The sequence below is a fragment of the Schistocerca americana genome, chromosome 6, assembly GCF_021461395.2.
Source record: "Schistocerca americana isolate TAMUIC-IGC-003095 chromosome 6, iqSchAmer2.1, whole genome shotgun sequence".
NCBI classification, from domain to species: Eukaryota; Metazoa; Arthropoda; class Insecta; order Orthoptera; family Acrididae; genus Schistocerca; species Schistocerca americana.
This window is the reverse complement of record NC_060124.1, coordinates 513,678,835-513,699,027: the sequence shown is the minus strand read 5'-3', so window position 1 is coordinate 513,699,027 and position 20,193 is coordinate 513,678,835. Positions and strand designations below refer to the sequence as shown.

Genomic DNA, 20,193 nt, shown 5'->3' with positions numbered 1-20,193 from the left:
CAGCATCAGAAAAAAACCTGAGTGTCATTTCAGTTCTGAAGGTCACATCGGATTCTGCAGTGTTATTGATTTCTTGGAAATCTGAACATTACATACAAGCTAGAGAAGTGGAGACCCTTTATGGGACGCTCAAAAACAAGACTGAGGGCAGTACTGTTATACAGTAGTAATGAAGGGCCATTTATCACTGTCACGTATGCTGTGATAGATAAAGAATGCTGTAATCTGCTGTAAACTGCATTAAAACTGTAAGCATGAATGGCTGATATATGGAGATTTCAAAGTCATTGTGATGCCGTTGGATTTGCCAGAGGGGCTACACCAAGTATTGCTGCTACCTGTATGAGTGGCGCAGGTGTGCAAAACAAACACAGACAGCTCTGGTGCCTGCATCAAAAAATATTATTGTGGAACCTTTAGTGAATTTAAATAAAATGCTTCTCCCACCATTGCACATTAAGTTGGGACTCATTTGTTAATGCTGTGCCCAGAAATAAAGCAGCATTTCAGTATTTGTGTTAGAAGTTTCCACGATTCAGCACAGAGCAGTTCACAAATGGAGTAGGCATTCGTCCACAGATATTCCAGTTGTGGGGAGACCTGCACTTTGAGTCCACTCTAACCTATGATGAGCTGCATGCACCATATTGTTTTCATAGTGTGACAACAGCATTCTTAGGGAACAGAAGAACCAAGGACCTCAAGAACAAACTCATTTGTACATTTAAGGTCATTGGCTGTAACATGACCCTGAACAAGCGCTTGCTTTACTGCCACCTCGAAAAATTTCCAGAGAACTGTGCTGCATTCAATGCTGAGCACAGTGAGTGGTTCCACAAGTACATTTCTCTCAGGGGAAATCGGTACACAGGACTGTGAACTATTGCCATGTTGGCTGATTTCTGCTGGATGATGCAGGGAGGTGCTCCAGACACCATCCTCGAAAGGAAGGCAAAGAAAAGGTGGGAATACGCTAGGGAAGTACAATTAATGTACGTATCCTTTTGGTTATGTTAACAATCTACATGAATCGTAAAGTCCCAAGCTTACTTGTAACCCGGAGGTAGGAAACAGTTTTAATTGTGATATTTGTGTTCAGCACACCAAAATATATGAATAACATTTGCTTTGGTTTCTGCAAAAAATCCACTGCGCACCAGTATTATGTCTGATAGAAATAGTGATGTACAATGTACTCAAACTGACAAACATGATTGCAGTTTTTGGTACTTATTGAAAAAACTGCTCGATATATATTTGTGAATACTTGATAATAATTACTTATTCCAGTTAAGTTATTTTCTGCCACATCTTCTATGGTTGTACATCATCAATTTAGTTACACATTGTAGGGCAGGTAACCTAAAGCTCACAAGGCTTCATAAACATATGACATCAGTTTGGTGTTACACTCTGAATCGAAGACAAAAAGAGCTGTCTGTCGACTTTCGTGGTCATTGGGTTCTCAATGTGTGAAGCAAACGTGATGTTCAAAACGGTAACATTCACTGCACGTAAAGAGGTTGCGAATTTTCTTTACTGCACAGTACATTAACCTCGAAGCTACATTGTTCATAAATATGTAAAGTTCTGTATTTATGTAGAATAGGCATTGGGTAAGGGAGGTATTAAAGCGTTTGCAAGAATTTCGAAACATACAAAAAATTTGTATTAATTATTTTTCTTAATATACCTTCATCAACCCTAAAAGTGAAATGACTTGCTAATTCACAAAAAAACTGAAGCCAGGCAGCATTGAATTCAATAACATATATATTCAACAATATTAATTATGGCGTCTCAGCAACATAAGTTTATTATTAGAGACTCTGGGAACTAGTTTCAGTAGTTACTCTTTAATTAGAATGGGCAGGTCACCATTCTAGCTGATGAATGAAAGTAGCAGCTGTTTTATCTTATAACCTATACTTTTTATTCAGAGTGGTAATTTGTTTTACCAGATGGTGTACAGGTTATGAATATGTATTTGCATTTGCATTTTTCATACCTAATTTGTAAATTAATGACAATGTCAACACTGACAACTCACTCCAAAGAGATACACACACACACACACACACACACACACACACACACACACACACACACACACACACACACACAGAGAAAGAGATATATATATAAAGAGAATTCTTATATTTATATAACATCAAATATGACATAAAATACTTTTATTAACTAATAAATTAATAAAGAACGATGCCCCATGACCTTTTAGAAACGCAAAGGCGAAAATAAACATTTTGACATGGCAAAATGTGAACTTTGCAACAGCACCATTTCAGTCGCCATTCTGCAATGAATTTGCGAAATTTTAGCGCTTGTGCTGTAACTTAGATTTCATGTAGCCTTCAACCACTGGTGTTTCACTATGTGACATCTAATTATATTGAATCATACCAAGAGCGATGTGTTTTCATAAATCTTCAATTTAGGGTTGCCAGATGTTCTAACCAAAAATAATGGAGTTTCTTAAAATAGTCTTCATACTATATGAAGTAGGATGTACTACTACACTATCAACGTTTTTTGTAGTATTACTGTTTTTCACTTTGATGAGTTCAACCAAATTTTTTAATCTTGCAGACTTAAAATACATAAATACGTGATTGAACAAATATGGTTACAAACACAATTTGATATGCATTCAGAAAGAAACAACATGATTTTTCACCATTTTTTCTGCATTTCTCAGCTTACAGGACATTTTTCGTGCTACAGCAGCCACTGGATAATCCTCTTAACTGTTTACTGCCACAGTTTATAGTATTAGAACTTAATTTGTTCTTCACTGCATGGTAATTTATAGCTACTTCTGTGACTAAGGATTTGTCATCAATTCTTGTTGCCAAGCCTGTAGGCCTGTTGAGGAAGGTAGAGATTTTAAAGTTTTGTTTCGTTTTGTGCCCCTTACTTTTATGAGCTATGAGTATAAAACTGTATAATTACTTCACCTTTTCAAAGTCTGGTATCATGTTTTACTTTAGTTTAACATATACACTCTTTAGATGAAATGAGCCAACAAAACGTAACTTTATACTGCACTCTACCAAATACATTAAATGATTAGTTACCTGTAGTAGATCTGTGTTATAGGCAGTCAATGTTCCCTCCCCCTGCAATGATAATTTTTTTCCTACATAAGGAACAGTACACTTTATGTTTATTTGTTTTCTCTCAGTTTGAAAGATAAGCACACATATAACGAGGCTTCTTCTTTGGTAATGTTTTATGGTAGTCCTCATTAATTTGATCGCCCATAGCATCACATTTATGCTGCAACAGACGTGATCTAAAACCATACCAAAGAGAAGAGACACACACCCAGTGACCTAGCTGCCACATAAACGCAAAACCAAAAGAAAGTTCGAGGGGAGTTCGAGAAACACTATCATTAAGAAACTTAATAATTTTGTTCCATGTAGCAGTTCTAGAACCTAAACTAATTTAATGTTGACAGTAATGCTAGTGCACTATGTAGAAGTTTCATTAATGCTTCTGAACGAAGCTGTGATTCCAGTGTATAGTTCGATCTATCACTCAGCATATTTTTGATAATAGAAATGGAATCTTTTTTTGTATCGCCCACCTCAACGTTTTCAGTGTCTGACAGTAGCTCTCTGAGTTAATTGTTGTGTCACTTCAAGTAAATCAACGAGAATCACTCCCTTAGGGCCCTGAACAACAGTAACCATGATTTCTCTTTCTGGTAGTGTTTGAAAACACTTCCATGGTATCTTGGGAAAACTTGTGTGTCCCCATTCCATCGACTGCCTTTTTATTTCACAACTGGCATGTTTCAACCAAGTCTCGTCCCTAGTTACGATACAATAGATACATTTGTTACCACTGTTAATCTAACTTCTAATTTAATATCTACTGTTCACGTAATCTTCGAGGACAGTCAGTGCTTTAGCCAGTCTCTATTTTTATGGTTTTCCTTAGGATTTTGGGAAGCCACCTAAAGCAAACTTTGTGTTAACGAAGCTTCTGCACCATAGTTTCACCCACAAACTCCATGAAATTCGGGGAAAATCTTGGGAAAGTTCCGTAATCGTGAAACGACGATTTTTACGAATTTTATCGTTGATTTTCATCACCAGTTCGTCAGTCACTAGGCTAGTCCAACCACAGCGATCGTCGTTGTGAACATTGGTATTGCCGTCTTTTTTGTCTCACTTGGCTTTCAGTCATTACTCTTTTCTCGTACTCATAACAAAGATCACGATAAATTCCAATTTGTTTGCAGTTTTCTTGCCAACAAAAACCTACACACAACGTTCCTCACAAGTTGCAGTGTTCTCTACTGCAGCACACATTTTAATAAGTCATCGAAAGCAAAGACAAAGGCTAGGTGCGTATCGAATGTGTGAAAAATATGGGGCGCGGTGGTTTGCCTGTATAGATAATCACACTACCTAAAACATACTACCGTCTTCAATGCTGTTACAGCCATTCTTATTATCAACAGTACACTGACAGCAGTCTCTAATCGTTTTCAGTGCTTGTATTTGAATCTTTTCACGTTGAATAAGAAGTCAGTTTTCTTAGAAATATACACGTTTTATTACAAATGCTAAAGAAACCTCAATATACGTAAAAATGTAGAAAAGAGTGATTAAAGAATGAAGAGGTAAAACACAGTATTAAAAAGGTACTGTCAGATGAAAGAAAGGTGCAATGTTGTCTTTGTCAATGACTCCTCAACTGCAAATGTTTGGGTCTGGGGTATCATTCTAAATCTGTCAAGCATGTGAAAGCGGCTAAACCATTTTCTTGTGATAGGCAGTCTAAACTGAATTTTCAGCCTAAAGTTACAACAGTTGCAACAACTAGAACTGAGGTCAGAATGACATAATTTGTGAATATGTCTCATGCCAGGTAGCTTGTTGACCACCACAGAGAGCTGAACAAGTGGGGTTTCCAAATAAGAGATTCGAAAATACATCACAGGAAATGCAGTGAAATGATAAAAATGTAATATATAACAATTTTGTTGAGAAATGATGTTGATGGTAGTTTGTTATCATACTTGTGGCCGAGAACAATGACATTACTGTTACGAAACAGGTATGTGTTGCTATTTTGTACTTCTCAGAAAACGAAGGGTGTGTAGTATCAAAATTTTTGAAACTTTTAGAGATTGACTCAGGTGATGAAACAGCAACTGTTGAATGTTTGAAAGCTATATTATTTGACTTTGACTGAATTTACAGAAAATGCATGATATTAGCACAGAGAATGCTCCTATTATGGTCTGCAAAGACAATGGAGTTATACTCTCCATAAGCGAACAATTCCATACCTAATCCTCATATCATGTTCTCGTCACTACATCCAGTTGGCCCTTTCTCACTTGTGTAAAGAAGAATTACCAGCCCATTTGGAATTCATTTTTTCAGAAAAACACAATTGGTTTTGCTGCTAATCTGTAAGGCGAAAGGCCTACAGTTATCTACGTAATACACTTTATGAACAGGATCCCTTGTAGATACTGAAAATCGCCAGAAAACGATGAACCTCATTTGAACCCGTCTGTGAGCATGTAGTTAATCAGTGGGTGGTTCTGATGGAACACTTCAGGGGAGCCTAGTGAAGTGCTACACTGATCAGCCTCTATATAAAATCTATAAAGACATTAAGAACAAATTGTTTTCCATATGTCTACGACCAATTCTGTGAGAGTGCAATACTGTTAGTAAGGCACTCCAGTTTAGATCTGCCTATCTCACCAAGCTGCTGCAAGATCTCACTGTTTTAATCGCAACACTTGTGCAAGTGGTAAAGGTAAAAGGATGTCAAGACGACCTGTTCCTTTTTTGTAAATGTTAAGATTATTCTTTGTCCAAAGGCACATTTGAGTTCTGCTTTTGAAAAGCTATTAGGAATTTTGCATACCAATCATAGAATAACTATGGGTATTGAAATGGGAATTTGGAAATCTTGCATTAACTTTACTGCATACATTATCAGGGATCTCCAATCCTGTTTCTCTAAGAATGTTGAAGTCCTATGCAAGGCATTGTCTACAGGACCAGAAAACTAGAGGACAGTATCACACCATTAGCTTTGGAAACAGGTATCAGACCGGCCTCGGTCTTACTTAGAACGCCAATGGCAGAAAATCCACTTTGTGGAGCGGGAGAATGTGACAGACACGATTGGATAATGGTTTGACGTATCAAAATATGAGGATGCAAGCCATCAGAAGTATTTTAGTGAATTCTGCAGTTTGGTTAAGGTACTTCTAGTTCTGCCTTGGTCAAATGCAGAAGAAGAGACATGCTTCAGTGAATCTAATATTGCCAAAAGTCCGTATGCGAGCAGGATGAGGAGCGCCACGCTCAATCTTATTCTAAAGATTCGTGCTGGGCTTCAGCGCCTCTGAACGTGTTTCACAACTTTCAGTTTAAGGAGGTAGTTCTGAAAAATAAATAACTGCAAAAATTTATAAATGTTTTGGGTTACTACACTACAATGCTTTACCAAATAAATATTGTTTGTTTTATAGGTACCATCCAAGCCTATGGTAAAGGCCCATCCACACGCAACGATCTGTCTGCGCGTGTGGACACAAGATGTGCACCAACCTGTGGTGTGTGTAAACCTGGAAGTTGGAGTTGGAGGTTTGAGCGAAACCTCTCACATCTGTGGGTTCAGACTACATCTGCGCAGACAAGTTGGAGCGTGTGGACAGGAGATCGCCGCAAATCTGGCGCGAAACAGCTGTTTGCTCAGTCTAGTGTTTTTATTTGTGCGCACAGGGCAGTGAAATGGCTGATACTCGTCAGTGTTCTCGAGAGTTTGATAGTGAATTCATTGAAATATATAGAAACCACCCATGTTTGTGGAAGATTAAAAGTAAAGAATATAGTGACCGCGACAAAAAGACAGCACCATACAATGCTGTAATTGAAAAATTGCGGGCAGTTGACGCCTCGGCAAACAGAGAAACAGTAATAAAAAAAAATCGTTGCGAACTGTTTACCGAAAAGAGTTATCCAAAGTTCAGAAATCTAGAAGATTTGGTGTAGGAGTAGATCAAGTATACCAGCCGACGTAATGGTATTTTGATCTGTTTGGCTTTCTTAAGCTTCGCCCTGCAAATCTCGCAGTAAATTTACGTGGGAAAACTGCTTTCGCTTTAGCAGCCACTGTCTACACCATTTTGACCGCTTTCTATGTTCCCTGCGGTTGGTCTGAAGGTTTTTGCAACACAAGTTGCGACCACAGACCACAACAGAACTTCCTCCATTTCTATATTTCAAAATAACTTAATTAAATTTTTGACGTTTACGGGGAGCGTAGTCGCTTGCCACTGATATTTCTTTTCAACACCGACAGATGGCGGGCGAGTAGTAGATTGGGGTTTGTGTCGTGTGAACACACCATATTTGCAGCGATCTTTTGCATGTACAGACATCTGCGCCGATGTCTGCGCAGACAGATCGTTGCGTGTGGACCGCCCTTAAGTGTAGTGGCGTTAGTAGTGACAACCCAGAAGCCTCAATATTTAACACAGTTTGTAGAAACAGAAGTCAGAAGTGGATTACCACGATAGACCTGTTTTTCATATGGAGTTAAGTGTTCCATTCAAAATTCACGTGTTATACCGGTACTAAGGGAAAGTGTTATCGTAATATGGAAATGTTAATAGTCATTAGTCGGAAGAAAGAAAGAGCATGCAAAAAATAGAGTGCTTTTAATATATGTAAAGCATGATCCTAATACAAGTACTTTTTCTGGTCGATTTCCGGCAGATGGAGTTGGTTAGACGAAATACGTGTCACAGTTGGCAACGCTGCCCCAAATTGACAAACATGATTTCTGATCTTGTCAAATCAGTGTCAAACAGAGTAGCCGAAGAAGTACTGTAGAGGTTTCGTTTGGGTAGATGCTAGATGATATGCGCGGTACGGATAACTACAGAATTCAGCTGTATACGTTATTAGTGCTTGATGATTTAAGGTAAGGCTTCCCATGCGCCTCGTACTTTTATGTGGCGAAGAAATAATGTCACAGTTGCACATGTCAGACGTGGCCGACTGCGTTCTTAACACATGAGCCTAAACATTGGCCGATTGAACAGTGGAAAGACGCTGTATGGAGTGACGAATCACGGTACACAATGTGGCAATCCGATGGCAGGGAGTGGGTTTGGCGAATGCCCGGTGTACGTCATCTGCCAGTGTGCGTAGTGCCAACAGTAAAATTCGGAGGCGGTGGTGTTATAGTGAGGTGGTGTTTTTCATGGAAGGGGCTTGCATCCCTTGTTGTTTTGCATGGCACTATCACAGCACAGACCTACATTGATGTTTTAAGCACTTTCTTGCTTCCGACTGTCGAAGAGCAATTCGTCTATGGCGATTGCATCTTTCAACACGATCGGTCACCTGTTCAAAATGCAAGGCCTGTGGGGGAGTGATTACACGACAATAACATCGCTGTAATGGACACTGACATAGATACCTCTCCTCAGTCCACCACCCCGTGAAGAATGGGCTGCCGTTCCCCAAGAAATCTTCCAGCGCCTGATTGAACGTATGCCTGCGAGAGTGGAAGCTGTCGTCAAGGCTAAGGGTGGGCCAGCGCCGTATTGAATTCCAGCATTATCGATGGAGGGCCACTAACTTGTAAGTCATTTTCAACCAGGTGTCCGGATACTTTTGATCACATAGTGTAGGTTGTTTGTGTGGGCCAGGAACTGAACAGTTACGCTGTTCGTGTCACGTTGATGGAGCATGGTGGTAGCATATCAATAAAATAAAAGGCCAAGAAATGAGAAATTGAAACCTACAAAAATATCAAAAGTTTTAAGTCGAAAGACTGCAGTGTATTCTGCAGAAGGGTAATCCAGTGCACATGCCCACAAGTATCTGCAAATATGCAAGAACCCCCACAGAATTAATTTCTTTTAAACTAGGAAAACATCTACGCAAAAGATCAAAACTTACCAATCTTTCAGGTTCTGAATCTGATGTAACTGCATTTTCCATGCGTATTGGACTATCACGCGACCATGCTGTTGATACAGATAATGCCTCCATTTACTAGCCAATACTGTTAAATATTTGTATTTCTTTATTGACCATGCAAATAGTAATTTAGTACATAGTTCGCACACAGTATGGGACAGATCAGGTTTTATATGGTAAATACATAGGCCTTATTAAGCTTTTGAAAAATAATTGAGTATATATTGCATATATCAGAAACATATTTTTAAAAACAAATAACATGATTGAAGGAATAGTATGGTTAAGAACATTTGATTATTTACACTGCTTTTTATGGTGTTCCAAAACTGAGAAACAGACCAGAAGCAGTGGTCGAGCATTTACTTCACATTAAACTTACGTGCATATGGTATCCTGTTTCAGAAGAGATGGCATGTGTTTGTACAACATACCAGTATCATACACTACTACAGAAATATTTGTACGTGTGAACTCTTGACATGTAGGTTATGCTTCTGCATAATATGAGTGAAAAGTCACAGCTATTCTTGAAGATATTTTCTCCTGGTAATGTGCTTACTTTTGTGAAGATAAGTAGGCCTACTTCATAGATTCATAAACAAGGAAGGAACATAAGATGTTGGGACACTTAACTGTTGGTCTGGATTCAGCATCATTTATTATTCTGACAATTGTTTTCTGTCGTTAATTTTTTTCTGCTAATTATGAGGTTCTTACTAAAGATAATTCCATGCAGCAGTAGGCTAATGACTGGATAGTGCCATGGTACCCAGTGACTGCTGGTACATTGTCTTTTTGTGAAAGGATTTTTATGGGTCAACCGAAGTGACTAATTCCACCCGTCGGCTTTGACCCGTGATGTAAGGTGGTTGTGGTGTGTGTCGTCATGGCGGCGCGTGTTTGTAGGTGTCGTGTTGATGCAGTCGGCGGTGCTATCTGGTGGTGTTTGTGGGTTGTGTGTTGTATTGGGTTCATTTGAGTGGTAGATGAGGGGTTTTGTTGTGGTGCCGACTGTGTCTAGTGGAATATTTTGCGTTGAGTTGATGGTGTAGTTTTTTTTTATGCCTAAGTTACTGTAGTGTCGTTTTCGGTTTGCCGTGTGTGAATTTTCTATATTACTGTTGTTATGTCTTTGTTAGGTATGGATATGACCCAGAAGATTAATAGTTTTTGGTTATGGGGGCTAATGGGCGACACTCTCTTGTCGCTTATAGAGTTCCTACAACTTTTCGGTCTTTGGGCAGAATTTGTGCGGCGTTTGTTGTGCGGAGAACCTATGATGCTTACCAAAGTTTTGGTGTCGTGGACCAGGGACAGCTGTATGTGAAGATGTCGGAGGGATAACGTATGGCGCTCCATATGTTGAGGTTCCTGGTGCAAGAAATCCAAGTTGGACATGCGTGAGATTGTGTTGATGAGTTATCATTTTTTGCTATCAATCCTCTCACAGTTTCTGTGACATGAGGTTGGTGTGAGTGAGCGAACGGTGCTTGGCTGGTATTCTTTTTGTCATGCGGTTTGTTCTGAATACATTAAATACAGGGGTAAGTGGGGTGGGCCTGGGGTGGTTATAGAGAGACAAGTCGCAGTTTGGGAGGAGAAAGTATGGGAGGGGTAAGCCTGTGGTTGTTTTATGGGTGTGGGGAGCTGTGGTATTGGGGGCTGGGTCTTCAGAATGTGTTTTTAGAGTTGTTGAGCATTGTACAACAAGGGAGTTAGTGGGTTTGGTTCAGGAATATGTAGAAGAGGGTAGTACTGTAGTTTCAGATGGGTTTTCTTCTTATAGCGGGTTGGGTCGGGAGTGGTACCAGCATTTAGTAGTTAACCACAATGTCGAGTTTAAGAATTTTGAGAGTGGAGCCTGTACTAATACTATAGAGGGGTTTTGCGAGGCTGTTAAATCTGTTATTGGGAGGGGGAAGAGGCGCTCTTCTAGCCTTCAGGCTCATGTAGATGAGTACTGTTGGCGGAAGAGCGTCCCTGAGGGCTGTTGTATTTTTAGAGATGTTTTAAGGCCTGTCAGTAAGATGTATAGGTTGAAGGTTGTGGGTTAGTTAGGTTTGGGAGGGAGGGGGTGGGGGTGTTGGTAAGGTTTGGGGAGGTTGGTGGGTGTGGGGTGGTCGTGGTTTTTTGATTATGCTGTGGAGGATTTGTTTTGTTGTAGTTTTTTTAGTTGTAGTGTGAGATTCTGATTTCTTTTGTTTTGTTTTTGGTTATTATTTGTTTAAAGGGCTTTGATTTGTGTGTGTGTGTGTGGGGGGGGGGGGGGGGGGGGGGGGGGGGTGTCTGGCCTAGAGGGCAGTGCCAGAGCTTTTTTGTGGCAAGTTGTTTACTTTTGTTTATTTTTTGTTTGTTTAGATCGTTGGTTGGTTTTGTGTGTGTGTGGGGGGGGGGGGGGGGGGGGGTTGTATTTGTGATATGGTATTGTGAGTTTCTGTCGGTCTTTATAAGTGAAGGGAAGTATTCAGTTTCAATGTGTGGCTGTAGCTGTGGGTGGTTTGGTATCTGTATTTTCTGCTGACCTATATAGGTCAATGGAAGTGTTAGATTCCAATTTTGTCTTGTGTTTTTTGAGGTAGTGATTATTGTGGGGTTTTTTGTCGGTAGTTTCTGTTGACCCGTATAGGGCAAGGGAAGTGTTAGATTCCAGTGGATATTGTTTTCAGTTGATTTTGGGAAGGTTGTGGTAGTTTTATTTTATCGTTTGGTTTAGTGCTTGTGTTTTTTAATTTGTCCCCACCCAGAAACCCCTAATTTCCCCTGCTTGTCCCGTTAGTTTCATTATGTTTTTGGAGAAATATGTGTTTGATGGTTTTTCGATCTATTTTTCTGTTTGTTGTCATGTTTATGTAATGACGTCATAGTCGTGATATGGGAGTTGTTGTGAATGGTCGTTTCTGCCAATCATAGCTCAAAGCTGATGGGTGGAATCGGATGTTTCCGTTAACCCATTTTTGTAGCATGTGTTGGTGTATTTAATTTTTCATTTATGTTATCCAGCTGTTTCTCCCATTTCAGATTTATTTATTTATGAATTATATGTTCACTAAAAATTTTATAGATGTTGCAGGATTGAGTTTCTTTGCAGTGTAGGAACTGAGTCACTGGTTCTTCAGATATTTATTACTAGCCACTTAGTTCTGAACCACTGTGTTAAGTATTGTATTAAATCCACAACTTTTTTAAGTGTCTTCATGGTGTGACTTAATTGGGGTATTTATGTCATCTGCGAGAAGTACTGTGGCCCCATTAGTTACATTTTCTGCTAGATTGTTAACTTAAGAGATTGAAAAGAATGAACACAAGAACTGTCCTTTAATGTTCTCATCTGATTTTTTTGCACTTTGTTGTATAAATTAGAAATGTTGTATGTTTTTGTATCTTAGTGTTCAATTTGAGGGATTTGTTGTTGATCATGGAGGTAAGACTGGACCAGTTGTTTGGTAGGCCTGGCATTCCATAGTTACTTAGTTTCTGCAACAGAATATCATGATCAGTTACATCAGAAGCTTCACCAAGGTCAAGGAGTATGCCGGAAACGTGCTGTTTTGGTATAGGACGGCAAAAACAGCTGACAGGGTTGATCTGCAAGTTTGAAATCCACATTGTGAATCACTTATCATCCCTTTATTTAGGAAGGCTGTTAATCACCTAACAAACAGTTTCTCAAGAATTTTGCTGAAGCGCAAAAAAACTCCTATAGTTTGCAGCTTCACACGTCTTCTGTTCTTGTACAGTGGTGTTACTTTTGCAATTTCCAGATTTTTAGGCAATATGCCACTCGTGCCTGACGAATTGTGAATATGTTCTACAATGAATACACTTGCTTTGATGATAATATCCGGCATTTCTTCAGCACCCAAGATATTTTTATTGGGTAGTTGTTTATAACTTTAGATAATTCCTCAGGTGTTATAGTAGGCACGAAATGTATTCTTGTACAGATTTTTGAATCTGGTTGTAGTTTATTCTGTTGGTTTGTGTATTGTTATGTTTGGTAAGTAGGTGTTGTGCTATATTTGAAAAGTATCTTTAAAATTTACCAGCCACTACAGTGGGGTCAGTTGTTGTACTGTTTTTTCCATGAAGTTCCTTGTTGTAGTCTAACAAACCACTTGTTTTTTTTAATATGATTTTCAAAAGTACCGGTTATACGAGTTGGATTAGTTACAGTTGGTTTTAAGCCAAGGCCTTCAGCAAATCCTTGACTTCACCTTTAAATTTATTGGATTTGGGGAAATTAGTGTTAGTCTTAACGCATAATTATATTTATCTGGACGATGTTGAAATTTTTCGTCAACTCTATGGTATGATAATAGAAAACTTTATTAAAATTTGGTGGTCTATATATACAGGTAACAATATTTTGATTTGACAACTGTCTCATTCTGTGTGAGAGTTGTCAAATTTCATTATATTAGAGGATTATATATTATCAACACATATGCAGCTAACAGAGTGCTTGAGAATTTACAAAATTTGGCAACTAATTTGAACTGTTCTAACATGTCTTTATTCAACCAGTGCTCAGTAAAGCATGAAACAGAAATCACTCACTTTGTTTAGCAAGATTTTTATTTAATTCAGTTTGTTGGAGGGAGACTGAACATTGTAGTGGATCAATTTGAAGAAAGAAGCAATAGAGAATGTATTGCTTCTTCCTTGACCTCTTACTTTTTGTATATGTAGCATTGTTAGCTGTTACAAATTCTCCTTGCCAGCCGGTACTCTGGATCCTGTCTTTCTTGTGCTTTGATGCTTCTAATAGTGATCCACCTGTTAAGTCTTTCTTTCATCTTAGGCACTCATACTTCACCCCCGAGGGAGCATGCCACTCTGTGGCAGGTTCGTGCTTGGCCACCATGGGCCCCGGCCTTTGCAGAATCTTTTCCCTTCTGTGTTCTATGTCTATCCTCTTGCTACTCTTTTTCCCCTCCCTTGGAGAAAATGTCTGGTGTGTTATTGGAATGATCCACATTGTGTGTCGCTGACATAAGAACAGTCTCACCACTGTAATTTGTTCCCTTTTCCTTTCTTTGTTTCCCTTCTTGTCTCATTCCTCCGTTTCAGAGTTAGAGATTACTCTTTTTCGTCTTCCTCCCTGTGCACTCCTGATGGCCAGCCCATACCTCTGACTCATAACAGGTGCCTGGGTAATTCCTAGCCCCGGGTTGACAGGCACAGGCCAGGCCCAGGGAGGGGTGATTGCCTGAGCTGCTACCTTACCATATTGCTGATTGGTCCCTCTGTCAGGTGTTTGGAAAGTGTGAGCTGAGGTGTGAACAATCACCTAAGGTGGGTGCGCGACCTTGTGAAGGTCTCCCCCCAGTTGGAAGGAGTGGCCATTGGAGATGCTGGCAATCATGGGGTATTTTCTTTTTTTTCCCCCCCCCCCCCCCCCCCCCCCCCCCCCCTGCGGGTCCGGGGATTAGAATAGCCCCGCGGTATTCCTGCCTGTCGTAAGAGGCGACTAAAAGGAGTCCATCCCCCTCATGGGGGTAGTTAGCGCCTGCGTCCGGAGATGGACGGTTCCACGACCTATAATCGTGGTCTTTTTGGTTTTTCACTTCTCGTTTCTTCCTTCCTTTTGTTGGTTCCTTTCTTTGCTCTTCTCCACCTCACTGTCTTCCTTACTCTTTCCCTTGACTTCTCCTTGCCTTCTCATTGCCTTTTTCTCCTTGCCTTCTCATTGCCTTTTTCTCCTTGCCTTCTCATTGCCTTTTTCTCCTTGCCTTCTCATTGCCTTTTTCTCCTTGCCTTCTCATTGCCTTTTTCTCCTTGCCTTCTCATTGCCTTTTTCTCCTTGCCTTCTCATTGCCTTTTTCTCCTTGCCTTCTCATTGCCTTTTTCTCCTTGCCTTCTCATTGCCTTTTTCTCCTTGCCTTCTCATTGCCTTTTTCTCCTTGCCTTCTCATTGCCTTTTTCTCCTTGCCTTCTCATTGCCTTTTTCTCCTTGCCTTCTCATTGCCTTTTTCTCCTTGCCTTCTCATTGCCTTTTTCTCCTTGCCTTCTCATTGCCTTTTTCTCCTTGCCTTCTCATTGCCTTTTTCTCCTTGCCTTCTCATTGCCTTTTTCTCCTTGCCTTCTCATTGCCTTTTTCTCCTTGCCTTCTCATTGCCTTTTTCTCCTTGCCTTCTCATTGCCTTTTTCTCCTTGCCTTCTCATTGCCTTTTTCTCCTTGCCTTCTCATTGCCTTTTTCTCCTTGCCTTCTCATTGCCTTTTTCTCCTTGCCTTCTCATTGCCTTTTTCTCCTTGCCTTCTCATTGCCTTCTTCTCCTTGCCTTCTCTGGTCTCCGCCTCGGCGTTTGAGACAGTCTGTCCTCTTTCTCCCTCTCTCTCTTCTTTTTCCTCTTCTTCCTTCCTCCCTGTGCGTGCCTGAAGGCCGACCCACGCGTTCGCACGCGTAGCCGGTGATGGGGTAACGCGTAAGTCCCCGCCCTGGGTAGACATGTAAGGCACGCGCGTACCCCCTGGTAAAGGCGAGGCCCGGGGAGGGGTGATTGCCTGAGCTGATACCTTCTGACCATGCCGATTGGTCCCTCCGTCTGTTTCTCGGGAGGTGTGACCTGAGGTGTAAACATTCACCTAAGGCGGGAGTGCCCTCTGAGAGGGTCCCCACAAGGAAGGAGCGCGCCATCGGAGATGCTGGCAATCATGGGGGATTCCTCCGCAATGGATTCTACTCCATCTCTCTCGACTTCGACCCAAAAACGGAAACGTGACCAGCCAACAGTGACAAAAGTACTACCGCCTGCCCCACAGTTCCTCGTAGTTTCTCGATCTGAGGATGGAAAGGATTTTTCCTCTGTCAACCCTTTCGTTATTCAGAAGGGCGTAGATGCCATAGCCGGATCTGTCAAATCTTGTACCAGGTTTCGTAACGGCACCTTATTACTAGAAACTGAGAGTGCCTTTCAGGCACAAAAACTGCTTCGGGCCACCCTCCTGTACACGTTCCCTGTCCGGGTGGAGGCCCACCCAACTTTGAATTCGTCTCGTGGTGTAGTCTATACTAGCTCCCTCGACGGATTGACTGACGAGGAGCTTCAATCTTTCCTCGCTGAGCAGGGCGTGACGGCTGTCCATAGGGTCATGAAAAAGGTCAACAATGACCTTGTACCGACCCGGACACTTTTCTTGACCTTCGATAGTGTTAAGCTGCCATCGCGCATCAAGGCGGGCTACGAGGTTATTTCTGTTCGCCCCTATGTCCCGACACCTACGCGCTGTTACCAGTGTCAGCGTTTCAATCACACTCGACAGTCTTGTTCCAATGCGGCTAAATGTGTCACTTGTGGCAGGGATGCCCATGAGGGTGACTGTCCACCTCCATCTCCTCATTGTGTGAACTGTCAGGGTGACCATGCCGCGTCCTCCCGTGACTGTCCTGTCTATAAGGAAGAACGCTGTATCCAAGAAATTCGGTTCAAAGAGAAAGTGTCCACCTCGGCTGCTCGCAAGCTATTGGCTAGTAGGAAGCCCACGCTGCTCCCAGCGGGGAAATACAGTACTGTCCTCGCCTCTCCTCGGACTACCAGGGAGGTGGCAACCCAGACATGCGATCTGACCTTCAGCACCACGGTCGTCCGTTCGGCCAGTGCTAAGATCGCCCGGTCGACGTCTCCTCTTCCTCCCGTCACCCCTCAGACACAAGCACCTTCATCAGCTTCTGCCAAGACGAAGAGAGAGAAGTCAGATGCACGGGCCTTTAAGAAGGAACTGTCCCGTGCAGACTTCCTCCGTACCTCGACCTCCCAGCCTTCGACCGGTACTTCCACTCAACGTCCTTCCAAAAAGGCGCATAGGAAGCACAGTTCTCCTTCTCCGCCACGGCGCATTTCTTCTCCTGCGCCACCCAGCGGTTGCCGCCCCAGGCCGTCATCCGTTTCGCCTGGCCGCACCGCTGGTAGCCGTACATCTAGCCGTTCACCGGCGGAGGAAGCTCCCCCTCCCGGCCATCCTCCCGAGATGGCCGATGACCCTATAGACCCAATGGACGATGACTGTCCGCCTACTGATAGCGGCGGCAGTGCTCGCTCGAAGCCAGGCCCTAAGCGGCCTTCGAGGTGACCACTTCTCTCATCTTCCTTTTCTTACGATGGCACTTATTCACTGGAATATTCGCAGCATTCGCTCCAACCGAGAGGACTTGAAGTTGCTGCTCCGCTTGCACCGTCCGCTCGTCGTAGCCCTCCAGGATACGAAGCTACGCCCATGCGATCAAATTGCCTTGGCACACTACACTTCTGTGCGTTTTGACCTACCCCCTGTGGTAGGTATCCCAGCTCATGGAGGGGTTATGTTGCTGGTCTGGGATGATATTTACTACGATCCCATCACGTTGCACACCGGCCTGCAGGCAGTTGCCATCCGCATTACTCTCCCCACTTTTACGTTTTCCTTTTGTACCGTTTACACTCCATCGTCATCTGCCGTTACCAGGGCAGACGTGATGCAACTTATTGCTCAGCTACCTGCACCATTTTTGTTAACTGGAGACTTCAATGCCCACCATCCCCTTTGGGGCTCTCCAGCATCCTGCCCGAGGGGCTCCTTGTTAGCAGACCTTTTCAACCAGCTCGATCTTGTCTGCCTCAATACTGGCGCCCCTACTTTTCTTTCGGACACATCTCACACCTATTCCCATTTAGACCTCTCTATATGTACTCCCCAACTTGCACGCCGGTTTGAGTGGTATGCACTTTCTGATACATATTCGAGCGACCACTTCCCGTGTGTTATCCATCTCCTGCAGCATACCCCCTCTCCGTGCTTCTCTAATTGGACCATCTCCAAGGCAGACTGGGGGCTCTTCTCTTCCAGGGCGGCCTTTCAGGATCAAACCTTTACAAGCTGCGATCGTCAGGTCGCACACCTCACGGAAGTCATTCTCGCTGCTGCTGAATATTCCATCCCTCACCCTCCTTCTTCTCCACGTCGCGTACCGGTCCCCTGGTGGACCACAGCATGTAGAGACGCTTTACGTGCTCGTCGACGTGCTTTACGCACATTTAAACGCCACCCTACAGTGGCGAATTGTATCAATTATAAACGATTACGTGCTCAGTGTCGTCGTATTATCAAAGAAAGCAAGAAAGCCAGCTGGGCTGATTTCACAAGCACCTTCAACAGTTTTACTCCTTCTTCTGTTGTCTGGGGTAGCCTGCGCCGGCTATCTGGCACTAAGGTCCACTCACCAGTTTCTGGCTTGAAGGTCGCGAATGACGTCCTTGTGGCCCCTGAGGCTGTCTCCAATGCCTTCGGCCGCTTTTTCGCAGAGGTTTCGAGCTCCGCTCATTACCACCCTGCCTTCCTCTCCCGCAAACAGGCAGAGGAGGCTAGGCCACGTAACTTCCGCTCCTCGAATTGTGAAGGTTATAATGCCCCATTCACCATGCGGGAACTCGAAAACGCACTTGGCCGATCACGGTCCTCCGCTCCAGGGCCAGATTCTATTCATATTCAGATGCTGAAGAACCTTTCTCCTGCGGGTAAAGGTTTTCTTCTTCGTACATACAATCGCATCTGGATTGAGGGACATGTTCCCGCATGCTGGCGCGAGTCTATTGTTGTCCCGATTCCTAAGCCGGGGAAGGACAAGCACTTGCCTTCCAGTTATCGACCTATCTCGCTTACCAGCTGTGTCTGTAAAGTGATGGAGCGAATGGTTAACTCTCGATTGGTTTGGCTGCTCGAGTCTCGACGCCTACTTATCAATGTACAATGTACAATTTGGATTTCGTAGGCGCTGCTCTGCTGTTGACCATCTGGTTACCTTGTCGACCTTCATTATGAATAACTTCTTGCGGAAGCGCCCGACCGCGGCTGTGTTCTTTGATTTGGAGAAGGCTTACGACACCTGTTGGAGGGCGGGCATTCTCCGCACCATGCATACATGGGGCCTTCGCGGTCGCCTCCCTCTTTTTATTCGTTCCTTTTTAATGGATCGACAGTTCAGGGTACGTGTGGATTCTGTCCTGTCCGACACCTTTCGCCAGGAGAATGGGGTGCCACAGGGCTCAGTTTTGAGCGTCGCTCTCTTCGCCATCGCGATCAATCCAATAATGGATTGCCTCCCAGCTGATGTATCAGGCTCCCTTTTCGTGGACGATTTTACCATCTATTGCAGCGCGCAGTGTACACGTGTCCTGGAGCGCTGTCTTCAGCGTTCTCTTGACCGTCTTTACTCCTGGAGTGTCGCCAATGGCTTCCGTTTTTCTGCCGAGAAGACGGTCTGTATTAACTTCTGGCGCTACAAAGAGTTTCTCCCACCGTCCTTACGACTCGGTCCCATTGCTCTCCCAGTCGTGGAGACAACCAAATTTTTAGGCCTTACATTTGACAGGAAACTTAGCTGGTCTCCACATGTGTCATATTTGGCTGCCCGTTGTACTCGTTCTTTAAATGTCCTCCGTGTTCTCAGTGGTATGTCGTGGGGAGCGGATCGAACCGTCCTACTTCGTCTATATCGGTCGATCGTCCGCTCCAAGCTGGATTATGGGAGCTTCGTATACTCCTCTGCACGGCCATCCATCTTACGCCGCCTCAACTCCATACAACATCGGGGTTTACGACTTGCGATCGGAGCATTTTATACCAGTCCCGTAGAGAGTCTTCATGCTGACGCTGGCGAATTGCCACTCACCTACCGGCGCGATATACTGCTTTGTCGGTATGCCTGTCAGCTACTGTCAATGCCCGACCATCCGTCTTATCGTTCCTTTTTTGACGACTCTCTTGACCGTCAATACGGGTTGTATGTCTCTGCCCTCCTACCCCCTGGAGTTCGCTTTCGTTGCCTCCTTCAACGCCTTAATTTTTCACTCCCTGCAACCTTTCGAGTGGGTGAGAGCCGCACGCCACCTTGGCTCCAGGCTCAGGTCCGCGTTCACCTTGACCTCAGCTCGCTCCCAAAAGAGGTCACCCCCGGTTCGGTCTACCACTCCCGTTTTTTGGAACTTCGTTCGAAGTTCATCAACATGACTTTCATTTATACAGATGGCTCTAAGACCAATGACGGGGTCGGGTGTTCCTTTATTGTCGAGGCACAAAGTTTCAAATACCGGCTCCATGGCCATTGTTCGGTCTTCACAGCTGAGCTCTTTGCCCTCTACCAGGCTGTTCTTTACATCTGCCGCCACCGACATTCTGCTTATGTCATCTGCTCAGATTCCCTGAGCGCCATCCAGAGCC

At 43.2% G+C, this 20,193-nt stretch overlaps 1 long non-coding RNA gene across 4 annotated transcripts in view; it reads left to right on the top strand.

Annotated features, from left to right (window-relative positions):
- Positions 1-7,827: 7,827 nt before the first annotated feature.
- LOC124619598 overlaps positions 7,828-20,193 on the top strand; it is a 51,846-nt gene continuing 39,480 nt past the window's right edge. For all 4 annotated transcript variants that reach the window (XR_006980098.1, XR_006980099.1, XR_006980096.1 and 1 more), the window contains exon 1: positions 7,828-7,989. This is a non-coding gene — a long non-coding RNA (uncharacterized LOC124619598). The remainder of the gene's footprint in view (positions 7,990-20,193) is intronic.